This window comes from Pleurodeles waltl, chromosome 5 (assembly GCF_031143425.1).
Source record: "Pleurodeles waltl isolate 20211129_DDA chromosome 5, aPleWal1.hap1.20221129, whole genome shotgun sequence".
NCBI classification, from domain to species: domain Eukaryota; kingdom Metazoa; phylum Chordata; class Amphibia; order Caudata; family Salamandridae; genus Pleurodeles; species Pleurodeles waltl.
In genome coordinates this window covers 79,139,063-79,155,822 of record NC_090444.1, presented here as the reverse complement: position 1 = coordinate 79,155,822, position 16,760 = coordinate 79,139,063, and the positions used below count along the sequence as shown (strand labels likewise).

The 16,760-nt window shown below is 46.3% G+C and overlaps 1 protein-coding gene across 10 annotated transcripts in view; it reads left to right on the top strand.

Annotated features, from left to right (window-relative positions):
* Nucleotides 1–16,760, top strand: part of AGBL5 (AGBL carboxypeptidase 5) — a 358,598-nt gene that overhangs the window by 136,505 nt on the left and 205,333 nt on the right. The window lies entirely within an intron of this gene.

The window sequence follows — 16,760 nt, the reverse complement described above, 5'->3', positions numbered from 1 at the left end:
GAGAGACATCTATCCATTTTCCAATGCCTATGTCATTGAGCTTATCAGTTACGCTGTGGTGGTCACCTGTATCAGAGACACACCTGTATCAGAGACACCAATAGATACAAGAAGATTGGTGCTATGACAACACCTCTAGCCAGTTCTGTCCGAATATTGTCCAGAGCTACAGTCTCAGTGCCATGGGCTCATGAGAGTTTAATTGAGCAGGATTCAAAGATATAGTAAGCTACTGATATGATGATGGTTGTATCCCAGATTTTAGAGAGATTTGGTGATAGACTTATTTTAGAATTAGCAGTGGGTTTCTTTGATGGAGGGATAAGTGTAGCCTGCTTAAAGTAAGTAGAAAGAAGTCACTATATTGCTTACATTTTAAGCTGCAAAGGAATACCTACCCTGGTCTCATGAGAACCAGATTGTGTATTTGCTATGCTTGAAAGAATTAGAGTGTTGGATCGAGGCTTTACAATTGCCAACTTTTAAACACTGGGAAGGTTGCTAGAAACTATATTAAAACTGGTATTGCTGGGTGGAAGTCAAAAGTGGACAAAGAGGGGCAGGAAAGTCATCTCCTTTGTATCATTTGTTTCTCCAAGAAATGTGAAAGGTCTTAACAGTTCAAGAGGGAGTAGAGTGTTAGAACTACAATTAGCTGGTTCTCCAAGCCCTCAGCTGTTTCAAACCTTGCTCTGGTGGCATTAGGGTCTGAAGAAATGTTTTTTGATGTTTACTCCCAGCAGTGGGGGAAAAAAAAGTTTTTGTTTTTTTGTTTTTTTTAATGTAAACCCTTGATATCAGCCCCATAATTTTGCTTCTAGCGTTCCTCTTTTTTTGCGTTTTTTTTTTTTTGCATTTTAACATCTGGTTCTGAAGAACATGTTGTTAAAGGGGAGGAAGGGTGCTGTGTATGTTTCAGTGGGTATCTGAGTATTGGTGGCATTTAACAACCAGTAATAAGAATGCTGGAAAAAGTCGATAGGGTATGATTACCAGGTGAAGTAGTTCAAGCCAACTTGAAGGCAAAAGTGATGGTGGAAATTATAGACTACAGCTTGTAGGAGAAAGGGGAGTAGGACTTGTCATTAGGTGGGGGGGTGTCAGCCTTGACTTACTGGCCTAAGTGAATAATCTGCATGGAAAAGAGGAGGTGTACTTATATGAAGGGCGTTCAACCTAGTTATTAAAGGCTCCAGATATTAAGATATTGTTGGTTGAAGGTTTTATGACCTGCAAAATGATCAGCAGTATCCAGAGGATTGTACCATTAGGGAAAGGCTTTAAAAGTACAGCGTTAATCATGGCTTCATCAAACGAAGGAAGTAAACGTGTGGTGATTCTAAATGATCAATTACAGTAAATACAAAGCCCCCTCCTTTGCCAGAGGTTTATTCCTGATGGGAAATGTTGTAACCTAAAAGAGCATCCAAAATAGCCTGCCAGAACATTGTTTGAATCAGGCTTTGGTGTCTGTCAGTATATAAATGATAGCCTGGGTCAAACTGACCCATAGTTGCATGCTTCAGTATAGAATGACTCTCAAAAAGCACACTCAAAAGGAAGGTTGCGAATCCCACTTCTCATGGTTGCACACCTGGGTAGCTCTCCTAATGCCCAAGAGGAATAATGTGTAACATTCTTTTTTTGGAGAAAGGGAAAACGAGCAGGTGGATCTCACTCCTCACTACAATAAGTTATGCTCATACAGATAAGGAGCATTAGAAGTCAGATAATCCCGTCAGAGTAACTGTCATCTACAGGGAGCACTGTATATAGGTATGGATCCCCCAAACTAGCACCTAGAAACAGTAGGCAAATGATATTTATTCACTACTCTTACATAAACCTTAAATATCAGAATGATAATTGCTATGGGGATTTCAGCAGTCATAGGCCCTGATTTACATCTTGGCAGACAGCTTACTCTGTCACAAACATGACGGCTATTCTGTCCGCCGTTTTACGATATAACAGAATTGTAATACGGCAGACTGGTTTTCTGTCACGTTTGTGACAGTTAATCCTGTCTGCCAAGATCTAAATCAGACCCTTAGTATAAAACAAAATGAATATCAGAAATACCTCCCACATTTTACATCACACATCCCTGCTCTCTCTCTGTTAGATTCCCTTACTATTTGTATGCCAAGCCAAATAAGTATCCCCATGCCTCAGTAAGTTGCCGGGTTTGCTGTCAGATAGCAGTACTTTGGCATGACCCTCAAACAATCAGCCCTTGTGCCTGCCTCACCCAAACCCTCAGTACTCTTTATTCCTACTTCAGTGATTTTCCTTGCAGGCTTCTCATATCATCACTGAGAACACTAGCAGTAGTTCTCTAACAAAAGCATATGGAAGGCAGGCAATTGTTGCCTTTTAATTAAGTTTGACTTGTGCTAGCGCAGATGGCCTTTGCAGTCTTGCAGATTTTCAGAGACTGGGAAATTTCACTTCTCTATTTTGTTAGCAAGGTTAAAATCACCGTACAGCTCTGAAAGTGATTAGAATAATAAGATATTGCACATGCTGTTAACATAACCATTAAAAATATTCGTTTTGTAGGTCCTAAGCCTGATGCATGCATACACTGTAAACGGTTAACGCTCTCATGTTGGCATACAATCAGGCCTGACTTTTATGTAACATATATGTTACCTGCCATCCACGACAGAACAGTTAATTATCCCTTGTGTGGACTCATAAATTCAGCTGTGTCTCTGTCGTAGGTAATACATGTGATGGGTTGACAGGAGAACTTACCAGGAATGAGAGAGACCGCATCTTCTGCTTGCCTTGGGTGCAGCCACGCGTCTGTTGATGTTTAAATAGCGTATCTGTTGGCTGCAGAGATATACGTCTGAAAGCTAGGCAGGCTCTGGGAAAGTAAAAGATGCTAAATAAGGAGAAATAGCGACCCAAAGAGATAAAAACTAGTTAAAACAAAGTATCAATGTCCCTTAATTTAAATAATAGATTAAAATAGTAAATGGAGAGGATTGGCCAAGTCACCAAATACAATTAAGTTTAGCTTGTCAGATGAAATAAAGTCAAAGTCCAGACTAACTGGGTGACCACAAGTGATTTGCACAGCAGTGATATAGGCACGTTTAGATATCCCACATGTCATCAGTGAAGACCCTCATCTGTGAACAACTTTTAGCATGAAACAGGAGTGGAATTGTTATGCAGTATTTAGCTTTCTACACTTAATATTAACAGTTAGGTTCTGTTTCATCTCTGCACATGATCTGCTGTGGTCTGATGCTTGGAATGTAGTCGCGTGGGGCGCAGAGCAACTCCACCATTTTCACTTTAAGGTTTTTGAGAATAAGAAGTGACCAACCTACTTGTCTTAGGGAGAACTGTAATCAAACCACCTCTAATCTGGTATTTTTGAACCAGTCATTAAAAAAATGAGTTTACCTTCTAGAGTGGCATCCCCTACACAAAGGGGAAGACCCCTTTTTTTTTTTTTTTTTTTTAAGTGGTGAAAAAATGCCTTTCACGTTTGAATCAGTCTTCTGAGTTCAATAGTTCTGATCTTAGGCTTCTTGCTCTTGTGCCTTGCCAATATCCAGCCCATGTTACTTGACATAATTGTTCAACATGGGTAGCAAAGGGGTAAGCCTGGCCTAGACATTGGTGACTGTATTAGAATTGTGTGGTATACCTAAAGCAAGTGGTTCTGTAAAATCAGCAGTCCTCTAGATCAAGGAAGACTATGTTAACACTTTTCATCACATATGTGAGTTGGATGTGCAGGAGCAAGTGCCTTTACCAGGATTTGTTAAGGAGTTCAAGGAAGTTTTTAGCGAGAAATTAGGCTGTTTGAAAAAAATACACTCATCAGATAAGGTTGAAAGAAGGCTCTGTTCCGGAGGCAGCTAAGGTGCGTCCTGTCCCCATTTCTCTAAAAGATGATGTGGAGAAAGAAATTAAGAGATTGTGCGATGAGGGAATCATTGAGCCGGTAGAGTCATCTGAATGGATTTTGCCAATTGTTGTAGCAAGGAAACAGTCTGGAGAGCTGAGACTGTGCATTGACCTGAGGAACCTCAACAAATGTGTGGTCAACGACCAGTTTCCTTTGCCAAACATCTCAGAAATGGTCATGATGCTATCCGGTTCCAAATACTTTAGTAAATTTGATCTAACTTCTGCGTACCATCAGATTAAATTGCACCCGGATTCGCGAGACTACACTACGTTTGGCACATTTAGATTCATAAGGATGCCTTTTGGCTTAGTCTCAGCAGCTGCAGTATTCCAACGACTTATGTACAATCTGTTTGGCTCCGAACCTGGAGTGAAGTGTTTCCAGGACGATATTTTGATACATGGGAGCACCTTGGATGAGCATAATTTGACAGTTAGGAAAGTTCTAAGCATTCTCAGAGACCATGGTTTGACTCTCAAGATAAAGAAGTGTTTTTTGGGAAAACTGAAGTTGAATATCTTGGACTTAAGATTACAGCAGGAGGGTTATGTCCAAAGGAAGAATTAGTAGAAAACATTTTGAATCTGCGTGTTCCGGAGAAGAAGGATGAATTGTTATCATTTTTTGGGATGATAGAATTTCATGCTGAATTTTTACCCAATTTAGCATCAAAAACGGTCTGCATGCGTAAACATTTGAAGAAAATGCCGAGTTCTTGTGGGACGATGAGTGTCTGAGAGAATTTGAGGAAATCAAGGCAGAGTTATCTTCAATTGGGTCTTTGAAATCGTTTGATCCTGACAAGAAGTGTGTGATAATGACTGATGCATGTGAGAGAGGACTGGGGGCAGTGTTGTTACAGGAAATGGATAATCTTGATCTTAACCCATAGTATTTTGTTCCAGGACGCTGCGGAGACCAGAAGTCAACTACTCCACCATAGAAAAAGAGGCTCTAAGTGTGTATTGGGCGATTAATAAACTCAGGAATTTTGTGTGGGGAAGAGAGTTTCAAATCTTTACAGATCACAAGCCTTTGGTGGAGGTGTTTATGAGGAAGGGTCTGGACATGATTTCAGGAAGAATTAGTAGATGGGTTATCAGTCTACAAGATTACAAATATACTGTGCACTGTGTGCCAGGGTCTTACAACAAAGTTGCGGATTGTCTATCCAGATTAAGTTCAGAAGTAGAAGAGTTTCCTGAGAAGGAGGGACAGAAAGATGTGTGTGCAGTGTGACTGGAAGTGTGGTGGAACAAGATGAGTGGGTGAAGGCTGTAGCTGAGGATAGGGTACTGCAACAGGTGTGTGAGGAAATCAAATTCGGTTGGAGAAATAAAGCTAAACAGGATAGGATCTGTGTGGTTTCTGGAAAGTGAAAGATGAATTGTCAGTGGAAGATGGTATCTTGTTAAGTGGATTGAGGTTGGTTGTTCCAGTAGAGTTGAGAGGAAAAATTATTGAGCTTGGGCATGAAGGGCACCAAGGTATGAGTAGAACGAAGGCAAGGATTCGTCTTAATTATTGGTGGCCAGGAATGGATTTGATGGTTGAGAGATTGGTAAGGGAGTGCGCAGACTGTTGCAACAGTGACAAAGTTTACAAGACCAGGGTGCCTCCTATGTGTGTAAGGGACATGCCGCACAAACCATGGGAAATAGTGGCTGCTGACATTGTGGGACCTGTGCGTGGAAGAGGCGGTTCTAACTATCTTATAGTTTTGATTAATCAATTTTCTAGGTGAGCAGAAATTAGTATTTGCAGTTCCACTAAGACCAGAAGAATAATCAAATTTTTCAAGGATATGTTTGGTCGTGAGGGTTTGCCCAATACTATAGTGACGGACAATGGACCACAGTTTGTTTCAAAGGAAATGGAGGAATTTCTTCAAAAGTTTGGCATTAAGCATATAGAAGTGTTCACCATATCATCCGGAAGGGAATGGTACGGTGGAGAGGTTTAACAGGTGTTTGAAGGAATGTATACAGTTAGAGGTTGCGTCTAATAGGGACTGGAAAGACGGTCTGAAAAGATTTCTTCATGCTTACAGGGTCACACCACATTCTACCACGGGTAAGGTTCCATTTGATCTTTTCAGAGATCGCAAAGCCAATACTCCTCTTTCACCTGCGTGGGTGTGTTGGGGTAAAAATGAAAGGGCACCTAAGAGTATTGTGGGTGAGGAGAATGAGTATGAGAAAGTATGTGTGCAGAAGAGGAAGGAGTACTATGATGACAAGAAAAGTACACATTACATTGATGTGAAAGTTGGGGATCAAATTCTGGTTAGAAAAACAACTTTGTGTAAAGGTGGGAGTACATTTTTAGGACCGTTTGAAGTTATTCAACTTATTAGGAATGCCGTGAAAATGAAGGATGGTAGAGTGTGGAATCTTAATAGTGTTGTTGTAGGAAGTTGGCTCTGTATGTGCTATTTCAAAGTAAGGAATAGCATGCACAGAGTCCAAGGGTTCCCCTTAGAGGTAAAATAGTGGTAAAAATAGATAATACTAATGCTCTATTTTGTGGTAGTGTGGTCGAGCAGTAGGCTTATCCAAGGAGTAGTGTTAAGCATTTGTTGTACATACACATAGACAATAAATGAGGTACACACACTCAGAGACAAATCCAGCCAATAGGTTTTGTATAGAAAAATATCTTTTCTTAGTTTATTTTAAGAACCACAGGTTCAAATTCTACATGTAATATCTCATTCGAAAGGTATTGCAGGTAAGTACTTTAGGAACTTCAAATCATCAAAATTGCATGTATACTTTTCAAGTTATTCACGAATAGCTGTTTTAAAAGTGGACACTTAGTGCAATTTTCACAGTTCCTAGGGGAGGTAAGTATTGGTTAGATTAACCAGGTAAGTAAGACACTTACAGGGCTCAGTTCTTGGTCCAAGGTAGCCCACCGTTGGGGGTTCAGAGCAACCCCAAAGTCACCACACCAGCAGCTCAGGGCCGGTCAGGTGCAGAGTTCAAAGTGGTGCCCAAAACACATAGGCTAGAATGGAGAGAAGGGGGTGCCCCGGTTCCGGTCTGCTTGCAGGTAAGTGCCCGCGTCTTCGGAGGGCAGACCAGGGGGGTTTTGTAGGGCACCGGGGGGGACACAAGTCCACACAGAAATTTCACCCTCAGCGGCGCGGGGGCGGCCGGGTGCAGTGTAGAAACAAGCGTCGGGTTCGCAATGTTAGTCTATGAGAGATCTCGGGATCTCTTCAGCGCTGCAGGCAGGCAAGGGGGGGGGTTCCTCGGGGAAACCTCCACTTGGGCAAGGGAGAGGGACTCCTGGGGGTCACTTCTCCAGTGAAAGTCCGGTCCTTCAGGTCCTGGGGGCTGCGGGTGCAGGGTCTCTCCCAGGTGTCGGGACTTTAGGTTCAAAGAGTCGCGGTCAGGGGAAGCCTCGGGATTCCCTCTGCAGGCGGCCCTGTGGGGGCTCAGGGGGGACAGGTTTTGGTACTCACAGTATCAGAGTAGTCCTGGGGTCCCTCCTGAGGTGTTGGATCGCCACCAGCCGAGTCGGGGTCGCCGGGTGCAGTGTTGCAGGTCTCACGCTTCTTGCGGGGAGCTTGCAGGGTTCTTTAAAGCTGCTGGAAACGAAGTTGCAGCTTTTCTTGGAGCAGGTCCGCTGTCCTCGGGAGTTTCTTGTCTTTTCGAAGCAGGGGCAGTCCTCAGAGGATGTCGAGGTCGCTGGTCCCTTCGGAAGGCGTCGCTGGAGCAGGATCTTTGGAAGGCAGGAGACAGGCCGGTGAGTTTCTGGAGCCAAGGCAGTTGTCGTCTTCTGGTCTTCCTCTGCAGGGGTTTTTCAGCTAGGCAGTCCTTCTTCTTGTAGTTTCAGGAATCTAATTTTCTAGGGTTCAGGGTAGCCCTTAAATACTAAATTTAAGGGCGTGTTTAGGTCTGGGGGGTTAGTAGCCAATGGCTACTAGCCCTGAGGGTGGGTACACCCTCTTTGTGCCTCCTCCCAAGGGGAGGGGGTCACAATCCTAACCCTATTGGGGGAATCCTCCATCTGCAAGATGGAGGATTTCTAAAAGTCAGAGTCACCTCAGCTCAGGACACCTTAGGGGCTGTCCTGACTGGCCAGTGACTCCTCCTTGTTTTTCTCATTATTTTCTCCGGCCTTGCCGCCAAAAGTGGGGCCTGGCCGGAGGGGGCGGGCAACTCCACTAGCTGGAGTGTCCTGCTGGGTTGGCACAAAGGAGGTGAGCCTTTGAGGCTCACCGCCAGGTGTGACAATTCCTGCCTGGGAGAGGTGTTAGCATCTCCACCCAGTGCAGGCTTTGTTACTGGCCTCAGAGTGACAAAGGCACTCTCCCCATGGGGCCAGCAACATGTCTCGGTTTGTGGCAGGCTGCTAAAACTAGTCAGCCTACACAGATAGTCGGTTAAGTTTCAGGGGGCACCTCTAAGGTGCCCTCTGTGGTGTATTTTACAATAAAATGTACACTGGCATCAGTGTGCATTTATTGTGCTGAGAAGTTTGATACCAAACTTCCCAGTTTTCAGTGTAGCCATTATGGTGCTGTGGAGTTCGTGTAAAACAGACTCCCAGACCATATACTCTTATGGCTACCCTGCACTTACAATGTCTAAGGTTTTGTTTAGACACTGTAGGGGTACCATGCTCATGCACTGGTACCCTCACCTATGGTATAGTGCACCCTGCCTTAGGGCTGTAAGGCCTGCTAGAGGGGTGTCTTACCTATACTGCATAGGCAGTGAGAGGCTGGCATGGCACCCTGAGGGGAGTGCCATGTCGACTTACTCGTTTTGTCCTCACTAGCACACACAAGCGGGCAAGCAGTGTGTCTGTGCTGAGTGAGAGGTCTCCAGGGTGGCATAAGACATGCTGCAGCCCTTAGAGACCTTCCTTGGCATCAGGGCCCTTGGTACTAGAAGTACCAGTTACAAGGGACTTATCTGGATGCCAGGGTCTGCCAATTGTGGATACAAAAGTACAGGTTAGGGAAAGAACACTGGTGCTGGGGCCTGGTTAGCAGGCCTCAGCACACTTTCAATTGTAAACATAGCATCAGCAAAGGCAAAAAGTCAGGGGGCAACCATGCCAAGGAGGCATTTCCTTACACAACCCCCCCCCAAACGAAAGAGGATGAGACTAACCTTTCCCAAGAGAGTCTTCATTTTCTAAGTGGAAGAACCTGTAAAGGCCATCTGCATTGGCATGGGCAGTCCCAGGTCTGTGTTCCACTATAAAGTCCATTCCCTGTAGGGAGATGGACCACCTCAACAGTTTAGGATTTTCACCTTTCATTTGCATCAGCCATTTGAGAGGTCTGTGGTCAGTTTGAACTAGGAAGTGAGTCCCAAAGAGGTATGGTCTCAGCTTCTTCAGGGACCAAACCACAGCAAAGGCCTCCCTCTCAATGGCACTCCAACGCTGCTCCCTGGGGAGTAACCTCCTGCTAATGAAAGCAACAGGCTGGTCAAGGCCATCATCATTTGTTTGGGACAAAACTGCCCCTATCCCATGTTCAGAGGCATCTGTCTGCACAATGAACTGCTTAGAATAATCTGGAGCTTTTAGAACTGGTGCTGAGCACATTGCTTGTTTCAGGGTGTCAAAGGCCTGTTGGCAGTCCACAGTCCAGTTCACTTTCTTGGGCATTTTCTTGGAGGTGAGTTCAGTGAGGGCTGTCACAATGGATCCATATCCCTTCACAAACCTCCTGTAATACCCAGTCAAGCCAAGGAATGCCCTGACTTGAGTCTGGGTTTTTGGAGCTACCCAGTCCAGAATAGTCTGGATCTTGGGTTGGAGTGGCTGAACTTGGCCTCCACCTACAAGGTGTCCCAAGTAAACCACAGTTCCCTGCCCTATCTGGCATTTGGATGCCTTGATAGAGAGGCCTGCAGATTGCAGAGCCTTCAAAACCTTCCTCAGGTGGATCAGGTGATCCTGCCAGGTGGAGCTAAAGACAGCAATATCATCAAGATAAGCTGTGCTAAAGGACTCCAAGCCAGCAAGGACTTGATTCACCAACCTTTGGAAGGTGGCAGGGGCATTCTTTAAACCAAAGGGCATAACAGTAAACTGGTAATGCCCATCAGGTGTGGAGAATGCTGTCTTTTCTTTTGCTCCAGGTGCCATTTTTATTTGCCAGTACCCTGCTGTCAAGTCAAAGGTACTTAGAAATTTGGCAGCACCTAATTTATCAATGAGCTCATCAGCTCTTGGAATTGGATGGGCATCTGTCTTGGTGACAGAATTGAGCCCTCTGTAGTCCACACAAAACCTCATCTCTTTCTTTCCATCGGTGGTGTGAGGTTTGGGGACTAAGACCACTGGGCTAGCCCAGGGGCTGTCAGAGCGCTCAATTACTCCCAATTCCAGCATCTTGTGGACTTCCACCTTGATGCTTTCCTTAACATGGTCAGACTGTCTGAAGATTTTGTTCTTGACAGGCATGCTGTCTCCTGTGTCCACATCATGGGTACACAGGTGTGTCTGACCAGGGGTTAGGGAGAAAAGCTCAGGAAACTGTTGTAGGACTCTCCTACAATCAGCTTGCTGTTGGCCAGAGAGGGTGTCTGAGTAGATCACTCCATCTACTGTGCCATCTTTTGGGTCTGATGACAGAAGATCAGGGAGAGGTTCACTCTCTGCCTCCTGATCCTCATCTGTTACCATCAACAGATTCACATCAGCCCTGTCATGGAAGAGCTTAAGGCGGTTCACATGGATCACCCTCTTGGGGCTCCTGCTTGTGCCCAGGTCCACCAGGTAGGTGACCTGACTCTTCCTCTCTAGCACTGGGTAAGGGCCACTCCATTTGTCCTGGAGTGCCCTGGGAGCCACAGGCTCCAGAACCCAGACTTTCTGCCCTGGTTGGAACTCAACCAGTGCAGCCTTTTGGTCATACCAAAACTTCTGGAGTTGTTGGCTGGCCTCAAGGTTTTTGGTTGCCTTTTCCATGTACTCTGCCATTCTAGAGCGAAGGCCAAGTACATAGTCCACTATGTCCTGTTTAGGCTCATGGAGAGGTCTCTCCCAGCCTTCTTTAACAAGGGCAAGTGGTCCCCTTACAGGATGACCAAACAGAAGTTCAAAGGGTGAGAATCCTACTCCCTTCTGTGGTACCTCCCTGTAAGCGAAAAGCAGACATGGCAGGAGGACATCCCATCTCCTTTTGAGTTTTTCTGGGAGCCCCATGATCATGCCTTTTAATGTCTTGTTGAATCTCTCAACCAAGCCATTAGTTTGTGGATGGTATGGTGTAGTGAATTTATAAGTCACTCCACACTCATTCCACATGTGCTTTAGGTATGCTGACATGAAGTTGGTACCTCTGTCAGACACCACCTCCTTAGGGAAGCCCACTCTGGTAAAGATACCAATGAGGGCCTTGGCTACTGCAGGGGCAGTAGTCGACCTAAGGGGAATAGCTTCAGGATACCTGGTAGCATGATCCACTACTACCAGGATATACATATTTCCTGAGGCTGTGGGAGGTTCTAGTGGACCAACTATGTCCACACCCACTCTTTCAAAGGGAACCCCCACCACTGGAAGTGGAATGAGGGGGGCCTTTGGATGTCCACCTGTCTTACCACTGGCTTGACAGGTGGGGCAGGAGAGGCAAAACTCCTTAACCATGTTGGACATATTGGGCCAGTAGAAGTGGTTGACTAACCTCTCCCACGTCTTGGTTTGTCCCAAATGTCCAGCAAGGGGAATGTCATGGGCCAATGTTAGGATGAACTTCCTGAACAGCTGAGGCACTACCACTCTCCTAGTGGCACCAGGTTTGGGGTCTCTGGCCTCAGTGTACAGGAGTCCATCTTCCCAATAGACCCTATGCGTTCCATTTTTCTTGCCTTTGGACTCTTCAGCAGCTTGCTGCCTAAGGCCTTCAAGAGAGGGACAGGTTTCTTGTCCCTTATACAGCTCTTCCCTTGAGGGTCCCCCTGGGCCCAAGAGCTCAACCTGATAAGGTTCAAGCTCCAAAGGCTCAGTTCCCTCAGAGGGCAGAACTTCTTCCTGAGAAGAGAGGTTCCCTTTCTTTTGCTGTGTTGCAGTTGGTTTCCCAACTGACTTTCCTTTTCTCTTGGTAGGCTGGGCCATTCTTCCAGACTCCAGCTCTACTTGTTCACCCTGTGCCTTGCACTGTGCTCTGGTTTTCACACACACCAGTTCAGGGATACCCAGCATTGCTGCATGGGTTTTTAGTTCTACCTCAGCCCATGCTGAGGACTCCAGGTCATTTCCAAGCAGACAGTCCACTGGGATATTTGAGGAGACCACCACCTGTTTCAGGCCATTGACCCCTCCCCATTCTAAAGTAACCATTGCCATGGGATGTACTTTTCTCTGATTGTCAGCGTTGGTGACTGTGTAAGTTTTTCCAGTCAGGTATTGGCCAGGGGAAACCAGTTTCTCTGTCACCATGGTGACACTGGCACCTGTATCCCTCAGGCCCTCTATTCTAGTCCCATTAATTAAGAGTTGCTGTCTGTATTTTTGCATGTTAGGCGGCCAGACAGCTAGTGTGGCTAAATCCACCCCACCCTCAGAAACTAGAGTAGCTTCAGTGTGGACCCTGATTTGCTCTGGGCACACTGTTGATCCCACTTGGAGACTAGCCATACCAGTGTTACCTGGATGGGAATTTGGAGTGGAACCTTTCTTGGGACAGGCCTTGTCTCCAGTTTGGTGTCCATGCTGTTTACAGCTATGACACCAGGCCTTTTTGGGATCAAAGTTTTTACCCTTGTACCCATTGTTTTGTGAAGAGGCTCTGGGCCCACCCTCCTGTGCAGGTTTTTGGGGGCCTGTAGAAGACTCTTTACTATTTTTAGTTTTGGTTGTCTCATCACCCTTCCCCTGGGGAGTCTTTGTGACCCCTTTCTTTTGGTCACCCCCTGTGGAAGTCTTGGACACCCTTGTCTTGACCCAATGGTCCGCCTTCTTTCCCAATTCTTGGGGAGAAATTGGTCCTAGGTCTACCAGATGCTGATGCAGTTTATCATTGAAACAATTACTTAATAGGTGTTCTTTCACAAATAAATTGTACAGCCCATCATAATTACTTACACCACTGCCTTGAATCCAACCATCTAGTGTTTTCACTGAGTAGTCTACAAAGTCAACCCAGGTCTGGCTCGAGGATTTTTGAGCCCCCCTGAATCTAATCCTATACTCCTCAGTGGAGAATCCAAAGCCCTCAATCAGGGTACCCTTCATGAGGTCATACGATTCTGCATCTTGTCCAGAGAGTGTGAGGAGTCTATCCCTACACTTTCCTGTGAACATTTCCCAAAGGAGAGCACCCCAGTGAGATCTGTTCACTTTTCTGGTTACACAAGCCCTCTCAAAAGCTGTGAACCATTTGGTGATGTCATCACCATCTTCATATTTAGTTACAATCCCTTTAGGGATTTTCAACATGTCAGGAGAATCTCTGACCCTATTTATGTTGCTGCCACCATTGATGGGTCCTAGGCCCATCTCTTGTCTTTCCCTCTCTATGGCTAGGATCTGTCTTTCCAAAGCCAATCTTTTGGCCATCCTGGCTAACTGGATGTCCTCTTCACTGGGGCTATCCTCAGTGATTTCAGAGGTGTTGGTCTCTCCTGTGAGGGAACCAGCATCTCTGACTATTATTTTTGGAGTCAGGGTTTGAGGGACCCTGTTCTCCCTAGATAGGACTGGTAGGGGGGAATTGTCCTCCAAGTCACTATCCTCTTCCTCTGAGTTGCCACCCTCAGAGGGGTTGGCCTTTTCAAACTCTGCCAAAAGCTCCTGGAGCTGTATTTTGGTAGGTTTGGGGCCCATTGTTATTTTCTTTATTTTACAGAGTGACCTTAGCTCCCTCATCTTAAGATGGAGGTAAGGTGTGGTGTCGAGTTCCACCACAGTCACATCTGTGCTAGACATTTTGTTTCTAAAAGTTGGAATACTTTTTAAGAATCTACAACTGTTTCTAGAATCTAATTTCAAACTTTTAACAAACTTTTAAACTCTAAAAGACAATGCTAAACAGGGACTTAACACACAAGGCCCTAGCAGGACTTTTAAGAATTTAGAAAACTTTTCAAATTGCAAAAATCAATTTCTAATGACAATTTTGGAATTTGTCGTGTGATCAGGTATTGGCTGAGTAGTCCAGCAAATGCAAAGTCTTGTACCCCACCGCTGATCCACCAATGTAGGAAGTTGGCTCTGTATGTGCTATTTCAAAGTAAGGAATAGCATGCACAGAGTCCAAGGGTTCCCCTTAGAGGTAAAATAGTGGTAAAAATAGATAATACTAATGCTCTATTTTGTGGTAGTGTGGTCGAGCAGTAGGCTTATCCAAGGAGTAGTGTTAAGCATTTGTTGTACATACACATAGACAATAAATGAGGTACACACACTCAGAGACAAATCCAGCCAATAGGTTTTGTATAGAAAAATATCTTTTCTTAGTTTATTTTAAGAACCACAGGTTCAAATTCTACATGTAATATCTCATTCGAAAGGTATTGCAGGTAAGTACTTTAGGAACTTCAAATCATCAAAATTGCATGTATACTTTTCAAGTTATTCACGAATAGCTGTTTTAAAAGTGGACACTTAGTGCAATTTTCACAGTTCCTAGGGGAGGTAAGTATTGGTTAGATTAACCAGGTAAGTAAGACACTTACAGGGCTCAGTTCTTGGTCCAAGGTAGCCCACCGTTGGGGGTTCAGAGCAACCCCAAAGTCACCACACCAGCAGCTCAGGGCCGGTCAGGTGCAGAGTTCAAAGTGGTGCCCAAAACACATAGCTAGAATGGAGAGAAGGGGGTGCCCCGGTTCCGGTCTGCTTGCAGGTAAGTGCCCGCGTCTTCGGAGGGCAGACCAGGGGGGTTTTGTAGGGCACCGGGGGGGACACAAGTCCACACAGAAATTTCACCCTCAGCGGCGCGGGGGCGGCCGGGTGCAGTGTAGAAACAAGCGTCGGGTTCGCAATGTTAGTCTATGAGAGATCTCGGGATCTCTTCAGCGCTGCAGGCAGGCAAGGGGGGGGGTTCCTCGGGGAAACCTCCACTTGGGCAAGGGAGAGGGACTCCTGGGGGTCACTTCTCCAGTGAAAGTCCGGTCCTTCAGGTCCTGGGGGCTGCGGGTGCAGGGTCTCTCCCAGGTGTCGGGACTTTAGGTTCAAAGAGTCGCGGTCAGGGGAAGCCTCGGGATTCCCTCTGCAGGCGGCGCTGTGGGGGCTCAGGGGGGACAGGTTTTGGTACTCACAGTATCAGAGTAGTCCTGGGGTCCCTCCTGAGGTGTTGGATCGCCACCAGCCGAGTCGGGGTCGCCGGGTGCAGTGTTGCAGGTCTCACGCTTCTTGCGGGGAGCTTGCAGGGTTCTTTAAAGCTGCTGGAAACGAAGTTGCAGCTTTTCTTGGAGCAGGTCCGCTGTCCTCGGGAGTTTCTTGTCTTTTCGAAGCAGGGGCAGTCCTCAGAGGATGTCGAGGTCGCTGGTCCCTTCGGAAGGCGTCGCTGGAGCAGGATCTTTGGAAGGCAGGAGACAGGCCGGTGAGTTTCTGGAGCCAAGGCAGTTGTCGTCTTCTGGTCTTCCTCTGCAGGGGTTTTTCAGCTAGGCAGTCCTTCTTCTTGTAGTTTCAGGAATCTAATTTTCTAGGGTTCAGGGTAGCCCTTAAATACTAAATTTAAGGGCGTGTTTAGGTCTGGGGGGTTAGTAGCCAATGGCTACTAGCCCTGAGGGTGGGTACACCCTCTTTGTGCCTCCTCCCAAGGGGAGGGGGTCACAATCCTAACCCTATTGGGGGAATCCTCCATCTGCAAGATGGAGGATTTCTAAAAGTCAGAGTCACCTCAGCTCAGGACACCTTAGGGGCTGTCCTGACTGGCCAGTGACTCCTCCTTGTTTTTCTCATTATTTTCTCCGGCCTTGCCGCCAAAAGTGGGGCCTGGCCGGAGGGGGCGGGCAACTCCACTAGCTGGAGTGTCCTGCTGGGTTGGCACAAAGGAGGTGAGCCTTTGAGGCTCACCGCCAGGTGTGACAATTCCTGCCTGGGAGAGGTGTTAGCATCTCCACCCAGTGCAGGCTTTGTTACTGGCCTCAGAGTGACAAAGGCACTCTCCCCATGGGGCCAGCAACATGTCTCGGTTTGTGGCAGGCTGCTAAAACTAGTCAGCCTACACAGATAGTCGGTTAAGTTTCAGGGGGCACCTCTAAGGTGCCCTCTGTGGTGTATTTTACAATAAAATGTACACTGGCATCAGTGTGCATTTATTGTGCTGAGAAGTTTGATACCAAACTTCCCAGTTTTCAGTGTAGCCATTATGGTGCTGTGGAGTTCGTGTAAAACAGACTCCCAGACCATATACTCTTATGGCTACCCTGCACTTACAATGTCTAAGGTTTTGTTTAGACACTGTAGGGGTACCATGCTCATGCACTGGTACCCTCACCTATGGTATAGTGCACCCTGCCTTAGGGCTGTAAGGCCTGCTAGAGGGGTGTCTTACCTATACTGCATAGGCAGTGAGAGGCTGGCATGGCACCCTGAGGGGAGTGCCATGTCGACTTACTCGTTTTGTCCTCACTAGCACACACAAGCGGGCAAGCAGTGTGTCTGTGCTGAGTGAGAGGTCTCCAGGGTGGCATAAGACATGCTGCAGCCCTTAGAGACCTTCCTTGGCATCAGGGCCCTTGGTACTAGAAGTACCAGTTACAAGGGACTTATCTGGATGCCAGGGTCTGCCAATTGTGGATACAAAAGTACAGGTTAGGGAAAGAACACTGGTGCTGGGGCCTGGTTAGCAGGCCTCAGCACACTTTCAATTGTAAACATAGCATCAGCAAAGGCAAAAAGT